We start from the raw sequence: 5789 nt of genomic DNA, 5'->3' as shown, positions 1-5789 counted from the left end.
CAAAATTACATTTAAAGAGGGGGAATTGTTAATGTGGGATTTGTGTATTGAGTGTTTAAATGAAATTTGTGTCTTGTCTGTATTGCATACTGATTGCATCATCCAGAGTGTGCTATAGTCTGGAAAGAGTTAATTGCTGAGAAGCTGTATTGACCTTGATGTTTGGCTGGAACTGGGGAGTATCCAGACACAAGTGTGTATGCATTACTGATTGCATCAGTTCAGTTCTGAGTTGAGTCAAGTCCTGTGTTCGTCTGCAAGTCTGTTTGTCTTGATTACTGCTTACAGTAAAACTTGTATATAGTTTTACCATCGTCTCTGATGTCTCTTCGTGCTACGTTCCTCTGACTCCATCCAACTGCTGCTGTGCTGCGTAAATTACTCTGACAGATACTTCTGGAACATGGCCATACAGCCCGAAAGACTCACAGCAACCCACAATATATGCTTAGCTCCGTGTCTGGCATGCATGCATGCATTTCTTCCCTTGGTGAAAAAAAAGGAATCCCTGAGCCGTTTCCTCTTCCATTAGTGGAAATTAGCAAGGTTTGAAAAACCAAAGGTTGCCTCTGATCACCAGTGCTAAATTGCAGACCTAATTGTGTTTGGCCCTGCGCAGACCAAAACGAGCAAGAAACCTTTCGACTCATTTATCGGTAAGGAACCGGAGATGATGTGAGGGTTAGCCCTAGGGCCTATTGAACGGCCGCCAACACCGAGTGTTTGGTAATTTGGGCTGACTCTTTTAACTTCCCTCTCTCCGATAGCATCTCGTTCTTAATTGACTGAGCATTGCCGGGGTTGGCCTGGAAGCTCACACACTTTGCTCTCTTGAGAAGCCCAGGGGAGGATCCTGTTCTTCGCTCCTTCTCGCCACACTTTCCCATATTGGGTTTTTCTTAGAGGAGTTCGGGATTTGAATCGGTAGACCGTATGATCTGAAAATGTTTGCACTTAAGACATGTAAACAAAAAATGCATGCATTTTGAAAAACTAGGTGAGAACTCTCATGAAGATTAACAATATCCCCTCAAGCGATCTCGAGGTGTCTCATCAGGATTGTGTTGCAGGCCCATCAGTTTTAAACTAAGCTACATTGTAGAATTAATCCAAATAACAACAACAATAACAACAACTTTATTTTTATATCCCGTCTCCATCTCCCAGAAGGGACTCAGGGCGGCTCACATGGGGACAAGCCCAGACAACAATAGTAAAAATCCAGATCAATACAATTTAAAAACATTATAACTATGAGGGTTATCCAGAAAATAGATTACGTTTTGGAATTAAAAAATGGACAAAGTATAGGAGAAAACATTTACCATATGCAGTTGAAAGCCACACCCAAATATCACTTCTCAACATAGTCACCATTCAAATCTAGGCACTTATCATAGCGATGAATGAGCTTGGCAACTCCTTCCCCACAAAACTCTGCCGCTTGCATTCGCAAGAAGTATAAGAGAAAACATTTACCATATGCAGTTAAAGCCACACCCAAATAACACTTCTCAACATAGTTGCCATTCAAATCTAGGCACTTATCATAGCGATGAATGAGCTTGGCAACTCCTTCCCCACAAAACTCTGCCACTTGCGTCCTCAACCAGCCGGTCACCCCTAACCGCAGCTGCGCATCGTCATCAAAACGCTGTGTTGAGGACGCAAGCAGCAGAGTTTTGTGGGGAAGGAGTTGCCAAGCTCATTCATCGCTATGATAAGTGCCTAGATTTGAATGGTGACTATGTTGAGAAGTGGTATTTGGGTGTGGCTTTCAACTGCATATCCTAAATGTTTTCTCCTATACTTTGTTCATTTTTAATTCCAAAACATAATCTACTTTCTGGATAACCCTCATACATAAAACATAAAACAACATCAACAAACAATTAAAACTTAAACAATAATAATAAATGGACATTCAAAGAGTAAAATGAATAGAATTTTGAATAGGGCTCCTGAAATATATAAGGACAATCGGATACGACTTGAACTGCCATGGCTCAATGTTCTGTAACCATAGGAGATATAGTTCTACAAAGCCTTCTCTGCCCAAGAAAGCAAGTGCGTTCTCTAACTATATCTCTTAGGATGGCATAGCATTGAGTTATACTACTTTGAGTGGTGTCAAATAGTATCAATTCTCCAGTATAGATGCACCCAGAGCCTTTCTCATCTGCTGTAGAACTTACTGGGTTAGCTCTCAATCCCTCTCTGCGTGTGTTTGTTTGACAATGGAAAAAGACAGTAGTGTTGTGCAAATACATGGAGAGGTGTTTTTGTTTTTAACGGGTTGTCAAAAAAGCATCCCGTGCCTCATCTTTGTCTTGCCCTGGAGGTGAGCACTCTCATCGAGGTTGACGTTAATATCTCCACAAGAGATATCGAGGTGTCTCCTCGGGAATGTCTTGCAACCGTCTCTCATGAACAGCAAATATTTTTCACATCCTAATAAAGCCGAAGCTATAATTTCTGCATGCTGAAAAAGATGTGAACCTTGATGAGTATAACCATGAGGCATTAATGAGATGACCTTATGGTGTCCGCACAGCAAATCCACTTGCTATTTACCATGAGCGCTTCATATTTTTCTAGTCCATTTGTCCAATAAAACGTGAGGCACCGCAGTTCAAGAGGGATATTGACACAGCAGAAGGCGTCCAGAGGTGGCCAAAGGTCTGGAAACCATATCAGAAATGGCTTAAGGAGCTGGGTATGTTTATCTTGGAGACCGAGAGGTGAGATGACAGCTTTTTTTAAATTGCTGAAAGGATGTCATGTGGAAGATGGAATAAACGTGCTTTCTGCAATTACAAAAACTAAACTGGGACTCAATGGAAAGAGATTCCAGCTAAACATTAGGAAGAGCATTTCTGTAAGAACGGTTTGACATTGGAATAGATTGACTTGGAGGTCACCAAGTTCCTCTTTTGAGATGTTTTTCCCAACTCTGACATATGTATTTTAAATGTTTTTGGACCCAAAACCACAGATTGGTTGCTCCATGGATTTGGAGAAGAAGAAGATCAAGTTTAGCTTTGATTCCTCAACCAGTGATGCCCAACATCAAATGTGCCTTTTCTACAACAGCCAAACATTGGGTTGACATTTTGATTAAGCTATGGACCTCAAGGTCCCGTTCAGTTGAGTGAATATGTGAAGTTGGGATTTTATGGACGTGACATTGGCATTGAGATCAAAATAAATGCATTCCTAACTCAAGACTGACCTCTCACTAGATAACCAAATAGTTGAATGAAGCTATCATAGCTTGGACAGACATGATTCATTGGAGAAGAAAATGATTCTGGAACAAACAGAAGGTAGGAGGACATCTTGGATTGTAGTCCTAAGCATGGTGGTAAATATAGGAACTCTTGAAGGTCTCTCAACTGTAGGATCACCATAAGTCAAAGTCAACGACACAGCATAGATACATCCCTGAGGCCTGAATCCTATATGTTAGACCTAGCTAGTGTTGACTTATTGGATCAATTGTTGACCCGTAAGTCAACACATTGGTGAACCTCATTAATTCAATGGGACCACTTAAGCTTTTATTAGCTATTTTCCCAACAAGAGCTTCCAAACTTCACAATCCATTTTGTTCTCACCACCTTGAGCAATTTAGTGTCGTTGATGAACTTGGCTGCTTCACGCTACTCTTTCCAGATTGTTTATGGACATGCTACATGGTTTATGAGCAAGTCGCAATACGGACTCTTAAGGATGGAGAAAGAATGGCATAACGAACAGTCAGGTGGAACGCTTCACCTTTTCTTTCTCATTCACGTCTTTGATTCAGATCCCTGCAAGATACACTTCTCTTGTTTCCCAAGTTCCCGCTTGCATTTCTAACCTGGAAAAAAAATACCAGCCAACTAAATCAACGTCACCCTTCACTGCCGCAGCTCTGTTCATATTTACGTGCAACAGGAGAGTAATAAGGGTCGTCGTCTTCCAAAAATCAATAAGTAATTTTGCTCCTGGGGGCTCAGGGAGCAGCAAAAAAAATAATAAGTGGGAGACTTAGCCGGGGAATTTTGGAATACAATGAGGTAACCTTTCCCACAAATGAAATAGAGGAGTTGAAACTGATGAGGATACCCAGAGCATTTAATCTGATTGCTAACCATTTTGGAAAAGTTACATTTTTGCACTACAACCTCCAAGACCCCATTGGTCAGATGGATTTATGGACGTTCCAATTTTTTGTAAGCTCTGGATCTTATGCATTTTTGCTTCAATGCAAATCCTACTATGCTCAGTAGAGCTCACTTCCAATGAATTGTGTATTAGATTGCCACTTTTATATATATCACACACACACACACACACACACACACACACAGTGTTGTCTTGAGCACATACTCTGGAGGGGAAAAGGTTGGATGTAAAATACCATATATACTCGAGTATAAGCTAATCCGAATATAAGCCGAGGCACCTAATTTTACCACAAAAAAACTGGGAAAACATTGACTCCAGTATAAGCCGAGATACCAATAAAATTACATTAATTGAGGCATCAGTAGTTTAAGTGTTTTTGAATCTTTACATCAAACTGTAATTTAAGATATGAATGTCCAGCTCTGATTAAATCATTATTTTCATCTTCTTCAATGTAAATGTGCTTATGTATCTTTAATAATAATAGAGTAAAATAATGAATGTAATAATAATAATAATAATAATAATAATAATAATAATAATAATAATAAAAGGTTCTTTATAAAGCAAAAGTAAAGTTCCAAAAAATGGTTACAAAATAAAGCCATTGAATAAGTCCAGGAATCACGAGGAATAAACAAGGTCCCAATGGAGCATGACAAAGTCCCAAGAACATGAACACCAAAGCTGTAAGGTAATCCAGGAAAACGAGAGCTTGCTTCTTGGTTGAACGAAAGTTGCTTTGACAAAGGTTTGTCTCCGAGCACATTGCTTTAATACCCTTTGCAAAGCATGAAAGCATTTCTCTGGCCTCTAACCTCCCTCTTGTTTGCAATTCTCACACTCCTCCGAACCCTGAATTCCAAACGATCAGCTCGATCTAAGGAACCTGTCTCATCAAGGTCAGCCTGCTTGTTAGTTTGCTGAGCCTCATTATCAGACTGAGAACTATCCTCCTTTTCCAAGTCCATTTGCACCTGGCTAGTTTCAGTATCAACAACATCATTCCTTGCTGTGGGAAAATGAACTTGCACTCCCTGTTCCTCATCTTCTACAACAGGGACATTTTGAACCTGATTGTGAACCTGAATCCCATCATCCTCATCAGAGTCAATCTGAGGTTCCAGCTGAGTCACAACACCAGTCTTCTTCTCTTCCCCATAGTTCTCAAACACTGTAAAGACCTGCAAAGCCACTTTGCCGAAGCTCAGACATCTCCGGCAACGAGGCCTTTCTCGTACCCTTTTTTACCACTGAAAACGCTCATCGGCTGCCGCCGGCATCCGTCTTCTTGAAGGAACCAAATGAGCCCCCGAGGAGGTGAGAAGACGAGGCAAATGCTTCTAATCAGCGAATACATTGAGCTGGTTGAGCAAAGAAAACATCACATTTGAAATAAAGTAGCTTCATTAGCTTGCTTGCTAGACCAGCTCTCTTGCCACCCGGTCTGCTATTTTAGCGGAGTCTTATCTTGGAAAAAAACCTCCTTATTTCAATCATTATTTATAAGCCTGTCTCGTTGGAGAGTAGCAATGGAATATTAAGGCAGGTGCAAAGGAATCAGATAGCGGCGGAAGGGCCTGATAAATCTGGCAAAGGAGGAGGTGGGCAAATTC

General features: G+C 40.7%; 1 long non-coding RNA gene across 1 annotated transcript in view; it reads right to left on the bottom strand.

Moving 5' to 3' along the window:
- Nucleotides 1-1118: 1118 nt before the first annotated feature.
- LOC134293958 (uncharacterized) overlaps nucleotides 1119-5789 on the bottom strand; it is a 10470-nt gene continuing 5799 nt past the window's right edge. The window contains exon 2 of the long non-coding RNA XR_010000922.1: nucleotides 1119-3862. This is a non-coding gene — a long non-coding RNA (uncharacterized LOC134293958). The remainder of the gene's footprint in view (nucleotides 3863-5789) is intronic.

Source organism: Anolis carolinensis, unplaced genomic scaffold (genome assembly GCF_035594765.1).
Source record: "Anolis carolinensis isolate JA03-04 unplaced genomic scaffold, rAnoCar3.1.pri scaffold_11, whole genome shotgun sequence".
Classification (NCBI taxonomy): Eukaryota; Metazoa; Chordata; class Lepidosauria; order Squamata; family Dactyloidae; genus Anolis; species Anolis carolinensis.
Note: the sequence above shows the minus strand (reverse complement) of the source record. Positions and strands in the feature narration are given on the sequence as shown.